Source organism: Aplysia californica, unplaced genomic scaffold, assembly GCF_000002075.1.
Source record: "Aplysia californica isolate F4 #8 unplaced genomic scaffold, AplCal3.0 scaffold01383, whole genome shotgun sequence".
In the NCBI taxonomy this organism is placed as follows: domain Eukaryota; kingdom Metazoa; phylum Mollusca; class Gastropoda; order Aplysiida; family Aplysiidae; genus Aplysia; species Aplysia californica.
This window is the reverse complement of record NW_004798653.1, coordinates 19,385-37,356: the sequence shown is the minus strand read 5'-3', so window position 1 is coordinate 37,356 and position 17,972 is coordinate 19,385. Positions and strand designations below refer to the sequence as shown.

Genomic DNA, 17,972 nt, shown 5'->3' with positions numbered 1-17,972 from the left:
GCAACATGTTGCTCTAATATTGGCCTAGTTTGGGCCAGTTGTTTTTTTCTTTGCAGTTTAGTTTAAAAACCTAGTAAGAGAAAAGGGATGTTCATTGCACCGTTTTCCTCCTTCTTCATCCTCCTTCTTTCGTCTGTTTTTTGTGTTTTGATTTTGCCCCCAGTTGTTTTGTTTCGTTTTCCTCACTGTTCCTCTTTTAACCCGTACTACGAAGTTTTCGTTTTTGCGTGGTAGTGACCGAGAGGTTTTACAGTTCACCTGAATTTTGAGGGACTTTAGTTAAAATCTATTTACTTATTTTACTAAAATGTTTTTGGACCTGGGGGGGGATTCGAATTAGTCTGAGACGGCCCAGTCCACCCATAGTGCCATGGAGATTTTCGGGATGGAGGAGATATTTGAAATTGCCCAAGAAGGCCAATCCAGTTCCATGGAAAAAAGTGGTGTCTTAAACAGGTGGCGTTGTAAATTTTATATATGGTCGCTTTTAAGGACAAACCGGCTAAGGACAAACCGTCTAACCCAGATTTCGGGGGTTTCCAGAAATCTTGACCTACACCAAAAAGTGGGCGTTGCCCTACCTAAAGGAGAAGTTTGGTTTAATTGGTGTGTGTGTGTGTTTGTTTGGTTATAGATCTAGAGCAATTTTTAAAGAAACTGAACAATTGGCAAAAACTTTACCTTCGATTTTCTCAAAACAGCATTCTCCGGGATAGCCCCCTTGTGTTTAAAAGTGACCATATAGAAGTAGCACAAAGGAGGACGTGGAAAATTGTTGTTTGTATAGGTGATCGCCTTGGACTGGTGATCGTTAGCACAGGTTTGACTGTATTAAATTTGACCGAGCTTTACAAATATGAGATTACACGGTCCCTCCAAACGGATTTTTTATTGTCCTATTACTGTGAGAAGAAAGAAAAAAAATATGAGGGCTTGTCCGGGATTTGAACCCGGGACCTCTCGCACCCAAAGCGAGAATCATACCCCTAGACCAACAAGCCACCATGTTTGTCATCGGGAGTTAATATCCTAATTCATACCTTGTTCATGCCCCCCCCCAACCCCACTCCTCCCCTTCTCCCCCTTGTTTTGAAACATATGGCTCTATATTGAGCTTCTTTGGCCAGTTTTTGTTATTCGATTTAGTTTGAAACCTTGTGAGAGAAAATGGATGTACATTGCCCTTCTTCTTTCGTTTACAATTTGTATTTTTAATCTTTTGTTTTCTTCGCTGTTCCTTTTTAACCCTAACAGGGAAGTTTTCGTCTTTCTGGGCCTGTAGTGGTGGCGGGGGGGGGGGGGGTTAAGGGTCACCTCCTGGTGTGGAAGTACTTTTTGGGGGGAGGGAAGAGATATTTGAAATTGTCCAAGAAGGCCCATCCTCTGATTATGGAGAAAAGTTCTGTGCTAGACAGGTGGATGTCTTTGACAGTGTATTTATAGTACAGAGAAAAAAGTCAAGAAACGAAGTGAGAAGTGGTTGTTTGTTCAGGTGATCGTAATTGCACGTTTGACTGTATTTGAATTTACAGGATGATCTTTTTTGTCGGTGTTTCTTTTTCAACCATATTATGATAAGCAGTCCCTCCCCTCCAACTTACATAGTTCTCTTGTTCTGTGAGGAGAAAGAAAAAAAATAGGAGGGCTTGTCCGGGATTTGAACCCGGGACCTCTCGCACCCAAAGCGAGAATCATACCCCTAGACCAACAAGCCACCATGGCAGATGTGCAGATTTAAATTATTTATAAATGGACTGTGATCATGCCGTTTCGTCTTGCTGCAACGTGACATCGCTCTAAATATTGACTTTATAAGCTGAATTGACCCAGATTTGGCCGTGCGGTTGCGGTTTCGCTTTTAGACTTGTGGATTTTTCATATGGATTTTTAGAGCAGGAGAATAGAAATATGCACTCTGCAGTAGTTTCGGAGGAATATTTATATTTAAATTGATCAACATTGTTTCCATACCTCCTCTGTTATTTAACCAGCAGTATATATTTTGAATTTGTTCCTTTATTTGTTGCTTAGATTGTTTTAGGGCGGTATATTATTTTTATTCTTAGGGGTGGAAACAGGGGAGGGGCAGGGGGCTGTGTTAGTTTTTGTAACAAACTTTAGGAGGATTTTTCCTTTCATCTTCTTTTCTGGTGCTTATTTATATAATATGAAAGATATAGTATAATGATGAAGTCTTTCTTCTACAACGTTAACAGTGTAACATTTTTTTATAGATTGGTTGACTTGTATCCCCCCCCCCCCCCCATATTTCCCATTTCTTTTTATTTGGATTCTGTCTATGGAGACAAAAGAAAGGGGGGGGGGGAGCCCTTTATTGGTAGAAAAATCCCCTTTTCAAACCCAGAAGTCTTGATTATTGATCAAGCTTCCATCGTCTACGTGTTTGGCGTAGCGATTAGGCACTTCACCTTCGCACTCGGGAGACCCAAGTTCAATTCCAGAGTGGGTATGATTCTTTTGGAGAAATTCATTCTTTCTGTTGATATGTTGTATACCTTTTAGACCTGGTTAGCCCTGACAGGCAGGGTCAAAGCCCACCCCCCTCATAAAAGACATAAGTTGTGTCGAAATGTTGTGGGTTCGAATCCCGGCAGGGGCCCTAGGATGATGGGTCCTTGGGACAAGGCGCTCGGCGCAATTTGTCCTCACTTCACCCAGACGGGAATGGGTATGTATCCAGCTGAAGACGACGAAATGTCCTATCAGTTCGTTTGTTGTTTCAGAGTTAAATTGGCTGTTTGCACTCCATGGTTCCCGGGAAGCCGAGATGTTTGGTCTGCTTGTATAACAATATTAATTGTAAAGCGCACATAGCTTGCTGTAGTGCGTGAATAGGGTGGATGCTGTTGATCATTATCATTACATTTTTTTAAAAACCAAGTGCATTCTTCTCTGTCACCTCAAACATTGAAAACTAAGACTTATAAACATCCTTATAAACCCGTAACAACTGAACATCAGAGAGCTCCATGGAGTGAAGAAAAAAAAACAAAAAAGAGAGGGCTTGTCCGGGATTTGAACCCGGGACCTCTCGCACCCAAAGCGAGAATCATACCCCTAGACCAACAAGCCACCATATCAAGATTTGTGAATGAAATCTGTTATTTGAACCGTGCTTATGCATGTCTTCATGTCTTGCAACGTGTTGCTCTATATTGACCTAATTTGGAACGTTGACCCAGTCTTGGCTAGGCAAGGCAGCTGTGCAATTTCGTTTTGAGCGTGTCTGGGGAAAGGAGGAGGTGGGTGGTTGGCGCGTGCTATGTTGTGGTTTGCTCTATACGTTCTTATGCTACCGTTCTCTGACCGTTTCCCCCCCACGTGCTCACCCCTCTCCCACTACTACGCCAAGGGTTGCTCCTTCTTTCCTAGGCTGTCGAACATCAGCTAGCGTCCTTATCTCTCCGCCTTCTTTTTAGTGTATTGCAGCCCTATTGTAACACCACGGATCTAATCTTCTTTATTTACATGTACTAATGTTGTTGCAAGTGCCGTAAAACTGTTTCTAAAACTGAAAGGTGGATAAATATGTTGAAGAAAACGTGGTTAGCGTAAACGTTCGTCCTCCGTTCTGGACTGTCTTGACCCAGTTTGCACACCCGGGTTCTCCGCTCTCGTTATTGTTATAGTGGCCACTTTTGGGTGTCTGTGAATGTGATGTCTTTTGCTAAACACGCGTTTAACTTCTTACTTTTTTCTTCTTTAATTAAAAAGGGAGGAAATTGGGAAGGCGACATTTGCTTTTGCCGAAAATGACGCCATTCTTGGTGTCAAGTTTCCCGTATAAAGGGTACTGCATGTCCTGTAACTAGAGCTCTCTCTCTCTCTCTCTCTTTCTCTCTCTCTCTCTCTCTCTCTCTCTCTCTCTCTTTCTGTCTATGTCTCTCTCTCTCTCTCTCTCTCTCTCTCTCTCTCTTTCGCTCTCTCCCTCCGTCTCTTTCTCTCTCTTTTTCTCTGTCTTGTTTTTTGTGCGAGTTTTTTTCCCCAAAAACTTTTTTTTACCCTTTTTTGTGACTAATCGTTTACCTTTTTTTCGGAGTCTCTGAAATACTGCGTGTGATTGTATTGCGTTATTGGTTTCGTTTTGGTTGTGCATAATATAATCCAAGAAAACATTACGTATATTCTGAGTAACACTTACTGTTTTTCTATGAGTGTCTTATATGGTGATTGGCGGGTATGTGCTCTCGTCTGAATTCTGCTTCTTTCCTATCAAATATCAATCGGCTGTATCTCTCCTCTTTTTCTGTTTATTACTCTCTTGTAACACCTCAAAGCTACGGCACTTATGTGACCTTATTGTTTTGCATATGTCGTAAAAATCTTACTAAAACTCAGGATATCCTACTACTTTCTTCATCAATTTCTTTTTTGTAGCAGGGCAAAATACATTCACAGTGTGCACAGTTTTTTAAAGGAAAGTGACTCTGCTTTTAAAAGAACAAGAAATGCGAAGATCAGATGACGGAGGGAGATTTATACATCGACTGTCGCACTTTACTCCTGTCCCTTTGTACAGCAACGTCTTGAGAACAAACAAAAAGCCCTCGTGATCCCTTCAATAGCAACCGAATCACGAAGTGATCCTTGATGTCTGAGAAAAAAAATTGGGCTTGTCCGGGATTTGAACCCGGGACCTCTCGCACCCTAAGCGAGAATCATACCCCTAGACCAACAAGCCGGTATAAGGTGGTGTAGTTATAATGCTTTATTTGTACATTGCGCGTGCATGTCGTCAGGTTTTGCAACGTGGGGCTGTTTTGTTGACCTTCTTCAGGCGAGTTAACCTCAATTTTTAGCTGTGTTGATAAGTTGTGAGCTCATGCACGTTTTGATAGTTTGAAATCTCAAGCTTGGTCGTGCGTGTCTAATCTGCACCCGTCTGTACAACTGCGAGCAACATTTTGAGAGCATAGAAAAATCTATGTGAATTAGAAGCCAGCAATCGAATATACGGAATATTATACTGTGATAAAATGAAGGGTGTGAGGGAAGAAGAGAAGGGAAAAAAAGGAGGGCTTGTCCGGGATTTGAACCCGGGACCTCTCGCACCCAAAGCGAGAATCATACCCCTAGACCAACAAGCCACCACATCAGGTGAATCGAAAGATATATGTTATACATTAGTGTATTAAATGTCCCCGTCCGCCGGCGAAGTGCGACATCTTGCCGTCTATTGACCTGTTATGGCAACCCCACACCGTCCTGCCTGTACCGTTCTTTGCCCATTTGGTGCAGTTCCCAAGACTGTCATGGGCTCTTGAGTCATCTTCTCAGGACTTTACACTTGCGGAAAACTCTTGCTCAAACTGCAAAAAACTAAGGATACCTTAATTCTCTTGTCAATTTATTATGAAAGAGAGCAAAGTCCATGCAGACTGTGTACGGATTTCGGAGGGGGGCTCTCAAGGTCTAGAGGTTGCGGTGTTCGCCTTTCATTCAATAGGTTCCAAGTTCGAAACCCGACTGTGGTGAAACATTTGCTTCTCTAAAATATTTTCTATTTCACCTACTTCCCTGCTGTCTAACCATGTTCTGTAGTCTACTTTCATATACACTTTCTGCCCCCACCCTCTTCCCTTTTGTCCCCCTCCTTTGGTCTCCGGACTCTTGCTGCAGCCTTTCTACTGCGACCCATTGGCTCCTTCTTACTGCTGTCCTGTCATTCACACACCTGATTTTGTGGCAGGAAGTATCTAACTCCCTGCCTTCTCGGATAAGGGCGAAAAATCTCGGAGGTCCATGTGTAAGTTTCGCCCTTTAAAGATCCATTGAGTGTCCTAAAATCGTTAAGAGTTGGCTTTGGCCTTCACCCGGGCTAAATTCAAAATTCCTACCAAACAGAAAATGTTTATTGTGTCCTGCGCGCTCATATAACCTTATGCAGTCGCGAGAGCTTTAAAACACTTACCAAAACATTAAAAAGAAAACAGATTTTGGAAGAACATTAATGACTGTTTGTTGTAAAAGATCAAGACAAGGAAAGGTCAGAAGGCAGATGGAGACTTTTCTTTGATTTAAGCCTCGACCGTCTCAAATTTTAATCCTGTCTCTCAGCACAGCCAAATTTTGAGAACAAACAAAACTCACCATGGCCCTGTCAGTAGCAATCGAATCACGAAGAAAAAAAATTGGGCTTGTCCGGGATTTGAACCCGGGACCTCTCGCACCCTAAGCGAGAATCATACCCCTAGACCAACAAGCCGTTAAAAGGTGGTGTAGAGTTAAATGCTTTATTTGTACATTGCGCGTGCATGTCGTCAGGTTTTGCAGCGTGAGGCTGTTTGTTGACCTTATCTTGGCGAGTTGACCCCATTTTTGGCTGTGCTGATACGTTGTGAGCCTACGCACGTTTTGACAGGGAAAAATATATACATTTAGTAAAATGATGTAAGGGCTTCATTTTAGATGTCAGATCGAAAGTGTCCTTAAATACTGTTACTTGAGTACGGTCCGTTTTTTTTTCTCTCTAATGTTTATATTATTTTTTTCAACTTTGGGTTTTGTTTTTGTTTTTTAAATATGGTTTGTCGTTTTTGTTTCGTTTCAGGGTACCAAGTGGGTGTTTAGCCGTTGTTGTTGTTGTTGTTGCTTTTTTGTTTCAACCTTTTTTAGCCGGGGGGGGGGGGGGGGGGTGATCTGGAGTTTATTGAGACTGTATATATTCTATTACTCTAGGGGTTTTTTCCAGTCAAATGCACTCTATCGGTCGCTTTTAAGTACAATGGGGGCTATCCCGAAAAAAAAGCTGTTTTGAGAAAATCGAAGGTAAAATTTTTACCTGTTGTTCGGTTTCTTTAAAAGACAAGGACAGTTTACTCTGTTACCAAACAAATATACACACCAATGAAATCAAACTTCTCCTATAGGTAAGTTCAATGCCCACTTTTGGTGAAGGTCAAGATTTCTGAAAACTCCCGAAATCTGGGTTAGCCCGCTTGTCCTTAAAAGCGACCAATTTTTATGTGTAATGTAGCTAACTGGCTCCTTATAGTGTGATCTTCTCAGGACTTAACACCTTTTATGTGAATTTTGCAATAATTACTGATAGGGAAATAGTTTTCACAGAATAAATATATAATAACCTTTTGTCTGTTTTGAATCCCAAGCTTGGGCATGATTGTCCGGTCTGTAACCTAATGTACTGTGGTAAAATGAGGGGGTGGAGTAGAAAAAAAAATGAGGGCTTGTCCGGGATTTGAACCCGGGACCTCTCGCACCCAAAGCGAGAATCATACCCCTAGACCAACAAGCCACCACATTAAGTGAATCGAAAAATTAATCTTATATATTAGTGTATTCAATGTCTCCGTCCGCCGGCGAGGTGCGACATCTTGCAGTCTATTGACCAGTTATGACAGCACCACACCGTCCTCCCTGTACCGTTCTTTGCCCATTTGGTGCAGTTCCCAAGACTGTCATGGGCTCTTGAAATGATGAAATGGTATAGGTCTAATGCCCCTGCCTACGCTATTTGGTGATATAAGAGGCGTGACCTCCGAGTGTAACGTCCTGGCGCTCACATGACCTTGTGCAATTGCAAGCGCCGTAAAACCTTATTAAAAATAATAAACGTCCATCTGCAGGTTTAACGTCCTTCTCCGAAAGGACAGAGCCAAGTGGGAAATTCGTGTAAAGTGCCTTTCCCAAGGACTCAAAGTCGGGCCAAACTGAGGCTCGAACCCCTGAACCTGTTATTTCACGATTACGAGTCCGGTAGCCTAACCACTTGGCTACAGACGCCACTCCTAGGCTCTTGTTTTATGGTAGTAAGGAGAGGACTCAAACGTAAGGCTGGGAAGGTTTGATTTGTCTTCAGTTAATAAAAGAAGAGGGCATTACGTTTGTGTCATTACATGGGTAGTTTTGTTTGGTGTTTATTCCTATGTGTGCCGAGTAGGACACTGATATGCTAAACCAAACTAGCAACAAACTTTATTACTTTCTTGGTTTTCAAACAGCTTAGTTTTTCTGGAAATCAAGATCCCAGATTTCAATGTATCCTGTTTGTTTGTTTTTGTAAAGTGTTTTACGGCGCTCGCAACTGCATAAGGTCACATGAGCGCGCGGGACACACCTAATATTTTCAGTTGGTAGGAAATTTTGAATTTTGCCCGGGTGGCGGCCGAAGCCTACTCTTATCGATTTTAGACCACCAAGGGATCTTTAACGTGCGCAACTTGCACACGGGCCCTCTGAGATTTTTCGCCCTTGTCCGAGAAGGCTAGGTGTAGATCTTTCCTACCAGAAGATCAGGGGTGTGGCAGAAAGACAGCAGTAAGGAAGAGCCAAGGAGTAGCAGTAGAAAGGCTGCAGAAAGAGTCAGGAGCCCAGAGGAGGGGGCAAAGGAGGTGAGGGGGCAGAAAGTGGAATTGAAAGCAGACAACAGAACATTGCTAGAGAGCAGGAAAGGAGGTGAAAGGAGACAATTTTAGAGAAGAAAATTTGTCGGTCGCTACCCGGATTCGAACCTGGGACCTTTGAATGAGAGGCCAACACCTTAACCTCTAGGCCACGAGAGCCCCTCAATGTATCCATGAAGTCCACTTTGACAAAATGAAAAAGAGTGGGTTTGTCCTTTGTACTATGATACCTAAATGTTACAGTGAAGTATATGCCCTGGGTTTGTCCTTTGTACTATGATACCTAAATGTTACAGTGAAGTATATGCCCGGGGTTTGTCCTTTGTACTATGACACCTAAATGTTACAGAGGAGTATGATCAAAGAAAAAAAAATGAGGGCTTGTCCGGGATTTGAACCCGGGACCTCTCGCACCCAAAGCGAGAATCATACCCCTAGACCAACAAGCCATCTTAGTGGCAAGTTCAAAAGAAACTATTTAATCTTGTTATCGTCTGCGTAAATAAACGGTCTCGTCTGGCAACACCTTGTGGCGTATTGACCTCAGAAACTAGCGACATCTGTGGTGAACTGAGAGCCTGAAACGCCATGACATTTGATGACCTTTGACGACAGTTACCTCATTTTTAAACGGTTTGTTGTTATTGGATTCACCTAGGCATATTCCAAGGCTGTTTCATTCATACATTCATTCATTCATTCATTCATCCGGTTGATTAAAGAGACTGCGCCGATTCACTCTTTTATCCAGTTGGTATAAGGAACTCACAGAACATTAAGGGCCCTTGGACTACAAGCTTCTTTCCTTTTACAGTATTTTAAAATTACTTTACAAACAAAAGGAAACGAAACAATGCAACACAAAATAACAATAGACCCCCAAAAGCCTCGGAAACTCCTAATTAGTTTTTTCTGTTGGTATTTTTGTTGTTTCAAATGTAAAACATAACGATTTTTGGCTGTGGGTTGCCATAATATATGGGGCCCTTCTGTTTGTACGATTTTTTGCATTGTCTGTGGTGATAACCGTAACAAACTCCTCTACCAGTGCCCATTGGCACGATCGGTTCTGTTTTGGTTCTGTTTGGTAGGCGTGGCTAGCCAGATTGAGAGCGCAAAGCGACCATCGTTGCACAAACCGATCGCCCGACTCACGGCCTCAAAAGCAAACACGTTTGTTTTTCAAAGCCGCGAGTCGGGCGATCGGTTTGTATTACAGAACCGATCCACCAATGGGCACTGGGTATAATCATGACAGACCAAGTCATTAAAAAAGTAGCTGCGCTATTTGTTCCCTCATTAGTGCAACCAAAATAGACCTACATGTTATATAAAAGGATAAACAGTAGGTCCCGTTCTGGCTAGATTTGGATTTGAACTTTAAAATGTTTGGAGCTGGTATTTCTGTCGCAGTGCGGCGCATCATGTTTTTTCTGTTTTTCTTGACTGCCTGTTCACCAACGGTTCGTTCTAGAAAAGATGGTTGTTTTTTGTAGGCTCCGCAAAATCCAAACATGCTTTTTAGAGAGACCTGGTTTATATACTTAAACATAGTATGTGGAAACAACCGAGAGTAAATTCCGTTGCATTTTAGCATTTAAAACTTGAACAGCTTCCTAACTGTTTATTTTATCTCCCTGGAGAAAAGGCGCGCTGTGGTCTCATTGAAATCTTTTATAGGCAAAGCGAAAGAAAAAAAAGAGGGCTTGTCCGGGATTTGAACCCGGGACCTCTCGCACCCAAAGCGAGAATCATACCCCTAGACCAACAAGCCTTCATGCTGGAGGTTTCAAAAGAAACGATTTAATCTTGCCGTCTGTTTTGGTGCGTGGTCTTGTCTGGCAACATGTTGTGGTATATTGACCTTGCTTCCGCAAACAGACCGTTTCTGTGATGTCTGTGTTGGAAAACTGAGAGCTGGAAAACCCATGGTGTCGTGTGTTACCTTTTAGAATCATTAATTCCTCTTTCTATTTATTATTTCGTTCGTCGACTTGTTTATCTTGTCCTTACATTTTTTTTCCATTTATTTGTACTTTCTGTTTTTCAATCGATCTATATTTTTTTGTTTCAAGTCGTGCGTGTTTTGCATCCCCATCATTGACACCATTTAGATTATATAGTAGGCACGGTGCTCCGACCACGCCAGTGAGAAAAACCCGGGTTGAGAGATAGCATGTCCCAGAAGAAAGACGAAGATACTCGAGAAAAATTCTCGGTCCTTTCTGAAAAGGTAGTCTGTAAGAGCTTAACGGACACATACGTCCAATTAGCAGCAGGGCAAGCACCTAGATCTGTCCCTGGTTCTTTCACGATCAAATGGTTAGACGTGGAGGGGGTCATCGCAGAAGAAAAAAAACCGGAGGGCTTGTCCGGGATTTGAACCCGGGACCTCTCGCACCCAAAGCGAGAATCATACCCCTAGACCAACAAGCCTTCGTGATGGAGATCTAAAAAAAAACTCCTTTTATCTTAACGTCTGCGCACATTCCCATGAGCAACATCTTGTAGTATATTGACCTTGGTTCTACAAACTGTCCCCCCAGATGCGATACATTGTTCTAAAACTGAGAAAAGGAAAAGCCACTACGCTCGCTGACCTTTGAAAGGCCAGTCATTCATTCGTTCGGGTAGGTTTTTCCTCATTTTTCTTTCATTCATTCATTTGGGTTTACATTGAATCTAGCCCCTCTTCTTGGACTCTGAGTACACAGAAAATGTCATTTCAGGACAACCGACACAAATCTTGACCATGTTTGGTGTTGAACTTCTAACCCGTCAAGTACTTTGTACCAGTTGAATGTCTGGACTAATTATGTCGCAGTGGTCAATTCTGGCATCTCAGTCTCACAGAAGTGTCCGTGGTTTTTCTGACGAATAATTATCGTGGAAGAGCGGACTACAAGAGAAAAAAAATAGAGAGGGCTTGTCCGGGATTTGAACCCGGGACCTCTCGCACCCAAAGCGAGAATCATACCCCTAGACCAACAAGCCTTCATGTTGGACAGATTGAATGAAAAGTTTTGATCGTAATTTCTATAAAAGTCCACCGTTCATGTGGCAACATCTGCAGATGTATTGACTTTGATTAACTTACCCTATTTTGGAATGTTTTGATCTAATACTGAGAATTCGAAACGCCACGATATGCTCTGACTTATTGGGGTCCTTCATTCATTCATTCATTTTTTCATTCTTTCATTCATTTATTCATTTATTAATTCATTCATTCATTCATTCACGAACTAATCCAAGTCTGATTGCAGTTAAGTTTACTTGACAAAATAAGAAGAAAAACTGAGCTGACCAAGAAGACTGAAAACTGAAAGGAATGGAAAACCATGATCATCAATGCCTGCTCCAGACTTGACATCTGAAGAAGGAGAACAGGAGGAAGAAGGAGAAGAAGAAGAAGAAGAAGAAGAAGAAGAAGAAGAAGAAGAAGAAGAAGAAGAACAATATGAAGAAGAAGAACAAAAAGAACCAAAATGCACTTATCGTTCTAGTAATAAAAAGCGTATAGTTTTCGCCGCTTGAAAGACAACACAGACTGTACTGAATAAGAACTTAGATTCCCCAGCAGGACTCAGGACATCAAGGTCAAGTTTGAGTAAAGGCAAGACAAACATAAATACCCTACTGGGATTTGGACATCAATTCTCTGTGCTTTATTTGATTGTGTGAACCAAAGGTTTGTAATCTCTGAAGAACCAAGCATTCAAAACTGTCCGTGGTTGAGTGACAAACAAACCACATGGAGAGCACTTCCCAAAAGAAAACAAAATGAGGGCTTGTCCGGGATTTGAACCCGGGACCTCTCGCACCCAAAGCGAGAATCATACCCCTAGACCAACAAGCCTTCGTGATGGAGAACTCAGAATAAACTCCTTTTATCTTAACGTCTGCGCGCATTCCTATGAGCAACATCTTGTAGTATATTGACCATGGTTCTACAAACTGTCCCCCCAGATGCGATACCTTGTTCTAAAACTGAGAACAGAAAAGCCTCGACGCTCGCTGACCTTTGAAAGGCCAGTCATTCATTCGTTCGGGTAGTTTTTTTCTCTTTTAAAAAATAAATTCATTTAGTTTACATTGAATCTGGCCCCTCTTCTTGGACTCAGAGTGCACAGTAAATGTCATTTCAGGACAACTGACACAAATATTGACCATGTTTGGATGTGGACTTCAAACCAGTCAAGTGCTTTGTACCATTTGAATGTTTGGACAAATTGTACCGTAGTGGGCAATGCTGGCGTCTCAAGCTCACAGAAGTGTCTGTGGTTCTCTCACAACTAATAATTAACAGGGAAGAGCGTCATGCAAAAGGGAAAAAAAGAGAGAGGGCTTGTCCGGGATTTGAACCCGGGACCTCTCGCACCCAAAGCGAGAATCATACCCCTACTCTCGCACCCTAAGCGAGAATCATACCCCTAGACCAACAAGCCTTCATGCTGGAGTACTTAAAACAAAGATCTCAATCCCCGGGACCTCTCGCACCCAAAGCGAGAATCATACCCCTAGACCAACAAGCCTTCATGTCAAAGAGTGTGGGTGAAACGTTTTGATCGTTAGCTCTGTAGAAGTCCACGGTTCGTGTGGCAACATCTTGAGGTGTATTGACCTTGATAAACTCACCCTCTTTGTGATGTTTTGATCTAATACTGAAAATTCAAAACGTCACACGATATGTCCTGACTTATTGAGGGTCATTCATTCATTCATTCCTTCGTTTATTCATTCGTAAACTAATTCTGATTACAATTTTATTTACCAGAGTGTAACCCAATGAGAGGAAACAAGAAGATGATGGTGTTGTTTTTATGATAAACAAATTGCTTGGACGAGCACTCCCTGCACGAAGAAAAAAGTAGAGGGCTTGTCCGGGATTTGAACCCGGGACCCCTCGCACCCAAAGCGAGAATCATACCAGCAAGCCGCCATGCTCGGGGACGCGAAAGAAGTGTTTTGATTTGTACGTTTGTATAAGTTGTAAGTAAGCGGTGTCTCGTTTGGCAACAGGTTGTAGCGTATTGACTTTGTTTTTACAACCCGACGCCGTGGGAACCAGCCTATCGTTTCGTTCATCTCTTCTTTCATTCATCTCTTTATTCTGGTTGCTACTAACGGAGAGAAACAATTGAGAAATTACACAAACATTCTAAAAAGAACTCGCGTATAAACCTCACACCTCTGTGTGTCATTTGTATTTTTGGACCGACTTCGTTATATTATTAAGGCTACGCTTTGATTCCAACTAGACACTCATGTTTTGATCCTTTTACTGCACTCGAGGTTTCACTTATACATTTGTTACATATGGGGTCTGTTCATTTATGATTCTGTCCGTTTGTTCGTTCACATTCAGGTACACTGTTAGTCAGTGCGGTTTGAGAAAGAGATAACGTACGCAGCTAAAGCTAAAGATAAAACTTTATCGAAAATTTAATACAACATATACCCTTATATAAATATTATGAATTGCATTATCTTTTACCCATAACATTACAATGCAAGTTCTATCAAAGTCACAAAGTTTCATAAGTACTGTATAATAATATTGTCCCTCACATAAATCGCCAATTACCAAATCGGGAGGGCTACTCTTACATGTGTAGTTAAAAGTACGTTGAATTGAAGGGGGATGGATACATTTGGAATGTTGACATTACATGGCACGGTTGATACAACTAAAGAAAAAAAGGGAGGGCTTGTCCGGGATTTGAACCCGGGACCTCTCGCACCCAAAGCGAGAATCATACCCCTAGACCAACAAGCCTTCATGTTAGAGGACTTCAAAGAAACATCTTAAATCTAATGTCAAAGTCGTAAAGCGCACCGTCTCGTCTTGCAACATCTGGCGACAAATTGACGATTTAGAGAATTTCATGTTTTTGATCGTTCACACAGCAAAATTAATGTAACATTCCAGCTATTCGCTGAATCAAGTATTATTGTAGACTGAGAACTTGAACAGAGGTGCAGCGGGAGAGGAAGTGGTTGAGAAATTGCACGAACATTGGAAATAAAACTCGGATAAAAATCTCAAACTACCATAATGATTATGTCAGTGGGTGTTTGGACAGACTTATTTTCCAGCTATCGGCTTTCAAATATTCACCCCCCCCCCCCTCTCCCCTCCGAACTGTTCTGGCTCTTGGAAAACTAAATAGTAAGACAGAGCAGGCCACGAAAAATAAGAGGGCTTGTCTGGGATTTGAACCCGGGACCTCTTGCTCTCAAAACGAAAATCATACACCCAGACCGACGAGCCTTCATGTTTAAGGACTCAATAGAAACCTTTTAGTCTTAACATCTGCTTAAATAAATCTTGTACAATAAGGAATCCTGGTGACAGCACCTTGTGGCATATTGACTTTATGTCAAGTTTATCTGAATTTCACTTTTTGTTTCGAAATTGAGAGCAGAATAGGCCATGGCACCGGACTTTAAGTTTTAGCGTCGTTCGACAGGCCTTCATAAGTTTGATAGTTGAACCCGTGGATCAACTACTGTGTGCGTCAGGCTATACCTGAAGGTTCAGGCCTTCACAATTGTCCTTGATAATGTGAACGACTAACTGGTACGAATCATAAAATCAAAAGCTAAAATAAAAAAAGAGAGGGCTTGTCCGGGATTTGAACCCGGGACCTCTCGCACCCAAAGCGAGAATCATACCCCTAGACCAACAAGCCTTCATGGTGGAGAACTTAAAACAAAGATCTTGATCTAAACATCTGTATACGTACAAGGTTTTGTCTGGTGACATCTTGCGGCATATTGGCCTTGATTTAACTGTCTGAGCCGATCTGTGACTCATTGTTCTAGACGCCGAGTTTAAAGTAATTATAAGGTCTTTGAGGGTCATCCTTTTGTTCTTCTATTTCTTCTTTCATTTTCCCCCTTTCATTCTTCTTATTCCCCCTCCGTCTGCGTGTCTGTCTGTCTCTTCCTCTTTTTCTTTATATCTCACTCTCTTTGTCCCTTTTTTGTCTACCTATCCTCCCCCTTCTCTCTCTCTCTCTTTCTCATTCTCTCTCTTTCTCTCTTACTCTCTTACTCTCTTACTCTCTCTCTCTCTCTCTCTCTCTCTCTCTCTCTCTCTCTCTCTAATTCTTTCTTTCTTTCTCTTCACATAAGTCTCCCTATTAGTTTGTCTTTCTTAGCAGTAAGTGTAAAGCCTTGCCACGCGCCAAATCGGTCGTTTTTTTTTTAAAGCTCAAGAACTTCATTAACTTCAGTCCTTGTAAGCTGGAAATTTGTCCGGGTAGGAGAGACAAACCTAACCTCTACTTGGATCTGAACCCCAGCCTTCCATGTTTTACCTGAGTAGACTGACCGACAACGTATTTGTGGCAAACTCTGAAGATTCCTGAGCTCAGACCTGCCTATCGTTCTCTGACAGCTACTATGTACTGTGAAATATAATATATTATTTTAAAAGAAAAAAGAGGGCTTGTCCGGGATTTGAACCCGGGACCTCTCGCACCCAAAGCGAGAATCATACCCCTAGACCAACAAGCCTTCATGCTGGAGTACTTAAAACAAAGATCTTAATCTAAACAACTGTATACGTACGAGGTCTTGTCTGGCGACATCTTGCGGCATATTGACCTTGATTTAACAGCCTGACCCCGTATTCTGTGGTTACTTGTTCAAAACCAAGAGCTATGTCATTACGACCATCTTCTGTCTCTGAAGATCGTGCGTTTGATCTTTTATTTCATGAGTCAATGTGTGTGTTTGTGTTTTTATAAAGTTTGTGAACTTCGTTTCAGTCCAAGTCGGACCGGAAATGTTTCCAGAGAGGGGAGACGAATTAAGACTCTACTCGGATCTGAACATCAGACCTCCATGTTTTACCTGAACGGACTGTCCAACAGCGTATTTGTGGCCAATTCTGAAGATTCATACGCTCAGAAGCGCCGGTCTTTTTTTTTTTACGGCAACATCGTACAGCTACGGTAAAATATACCGTGAAAGAAAAAAAGAGGGCTTGTCCGGGATTTGAACCCGGGACCTCTCGCACCCAAAGCGAGAATCATACCCCTAGACCAACAAGCCTTCATGTTAAAGTATTTGAAACAAAGATCTTAATCTGAACATCTGTAGTATAAGTACAAGGTCTTGTCTGGCAACATCTTGCGTCGTATTGACCTTGATTTAACAACCTCACCTGATATGTGGTTCCCTGTTCTAAAACGAGAGCTGGGTAATCAAGACATTCTTTGGAGATTGTTCTGTTATTCATTCTTGCATTCAATTGCTTTTAAAAAAAAATTCATATCCTTTTTCGTCCCTCTCTCTCTCTCTCTCTCTCTCTCTCTCTCTCTCTCTCTCTCTCTCTCTCTCTCTCTCTCTCTCTTTTTTTTTTCTCTCTCCCCCTCTCTCTCTCTCTCTCTCTTTCTCTCTCCCCCCTCTCTCTCTCTCTCTCTCTTTCTCTCCCCCCCCTCTCTCTCTCTCTCTTTCTCTTCCCCCCTCTCTCTCTCTCTCTCTCTCTCTCTCTTTCCCTCTATATCTCTCTTTCTCTCCCCCCTCTCTCTCTCTTTCTCTCTCTCCCCCTCTCTCTCTCTCTCTCTCCCCCCCCTCTCTCTCTCTCTCTCTCTCTCTCTCTCTCTCCCTCTCTCTCTCTCTCCCCCCCTCTCTCTCTCTTTCTCCCCCTCTCTCTCTCTCTCTCTCTCTCTCTCTCTCTCTCTCTCTCTCCTTTTACTGGACCTGTAATTGTGTGGTTGTAGGTTCAGGGTTCGAGCCTCAGCTCGGTCCGACGTTGTATCCTTGGGAAAGGCACCTTATACGAAATTCCCATTTGGCTCGGTCCTTCCGGGGACGGAAGTTAAAGTCAGGGGTCCCGCCTCTTAGGTAACCTAATGGATAACACCATCGATAAGATAACAGAAAAACAGTGTATGAAAGAAAGTGTGAAAGACTACAAGGTCAACCCTCATAAGCTGGGGAAGGTTATAAATATCTAGATTCTAGCTCTCGGTTTAGAATAATGACTTACAGATTGAGTCAGGTTGCTTAATCTAGGTCAATGTATCACATGATGTTGCCATACAAAAACCGTGTACTTAAACAGACGTCAAGATTAAAATCTTTGTTTCAGGTTTTCCCGCATGAAGGCTTGTTGGTCTAGGGGTATGATTCTCGCTTTGGGTGCGAGAAGTCCCGGGTTCAAATCCCGGACAAGCCCTCTTTTTAATTTTTTTCTTTCACTGTCTGCATTGTCCTACTATAAAGTTCTTCAAGAACCAGGACAATTTAGAATAAAAGATAAAATTCAAAATGAATATCCTTGTCACAGACTCAATATACCACAACGTGTTGCCCGTGTGACACTTTGTACTTATACAGACCGTAAGATTGTTAAATAATCTTCCATTTGAGTCCTAAAACATGAAGGCTTGTTGGTCTCATGGTATAATTTTGGCTTCGCGAGAGGTCACGTGTTCAAATCCCGGACAACCCCCTTTTTAAGTCCAAGAACAAGGACAGTTGTTGGAGTTTGAAGAAGCACAGCTGATAGCTGAAACAAAGTCGGTCCAAAAATACCAATGACACGCGAAGGTATGGGGTCCATTCACGGTA

General features: G+C 42.2%; 11 non-coding genes across 11 annotated transcripts; all 11 read right to left on the bottom strand.

Annotated features, from left to right (window-relative positions):
- Positions 1-929: 929 nt before the first annotated feature.
- Positions 930-1,001, bottom strand: TRNAP-UGG. Its single transcript has one exon. It is a non-coding gene; the product is annotated as a tRNA-Pro (tRNA).
- A 641-nt stretch (positions 1,002-1,642) lies between these two features.
- Positions 1,643-1,714, bottom strand: TRNAP-UGG. Its single transcript has one exon. It is a non-coding gene; the product is annotated as a tRNA-Pro (tRNA).
- Positions 1,715-3,021: 1,307 nt separating this feature from the next.
- Positions 3,022-3,093, bottom strand: TRNAP-UGG. The gene has a single exon. It is a non-coding gene; the product is annotated as a tRNA-Pro (tRNA).
- A 1,537-nt stretch (positions 3,094-4,630) lies between these two features.
- On the bottom strand, positions 4,631-4,702 carry TRNAP-AGG. Its single transcript has one exon. It is a non-coding gene; the product is annotated as a tRNA-Pro (tRNA).
- Positions 4,703-5,036: 334 nt separating this feature from the next.
- Positions 5,037-5,108, bottom strand: TRNAP-UGG. Its single transcript has one exon. It is a non-coding gene; the product is annotated as a tRNA-Pro (tRNA).
- Positions 5,109-6,154: 1,046 nt separating this feature from the next.
- TRNAP-AGG lies at positions 6,155-6,226 on the bottom strand. The gene has a single exon. It is a non-coding gene; the product is annotated as a tRNA-Pro (tRNA).
- Positions 6,227-7,204: 978 nt separating this feature from the next.
- On the bottom strand, positions 7,205-7,276 carry TRNAP-UGG. The gene has a single exon. It is a non-coding gene; the product is annotated as a tRNA-Pro (tRNA).
- Positions 7,277-8,761: 1,485 nt separating this feature from the next.
- Positions 8,762-8,833, bottom strand: TRNAP-UGG. The gene has a single exon. It is a non-coding gene; the product is annotated as a tRNA-Pro (tRNA).
- Positions 8,834-10,086: 1,253 nt separating this feature from the next.
- Positions 10,087-10,158, bottom strand: TRNAP-UGG. The gene has a single exon. It is a non-coding gene; the product is annotated as a tRNA-Pro (tRNA).
- A 590-nt stretch (positions 10,159-10,748) lies between these two features.
- On the bottom strand, positions 10,749-10,820 carry TRNAP-UGG. Its single transcript has one exon. It is a non-coding gene; the product is annotated as a tRNA-Pro (tRNA).
- Positions 10,821-12,728: 1,908 nt separating this feature from the next.
- Positions 12,729-12,832, bottom strand: TRNAP-AGG. The gene is made up of 2 exons: positions 12,797-12,832; positions 12,729-12,764 (listed from the first exon to the last, which is right to left on the bottom strand). It is a non-coding gene; the product is annotated as a tRNA-Pro (tRNA).
- Positions 12,833-17,972: the final 5,140 nt, after the last annotated feature.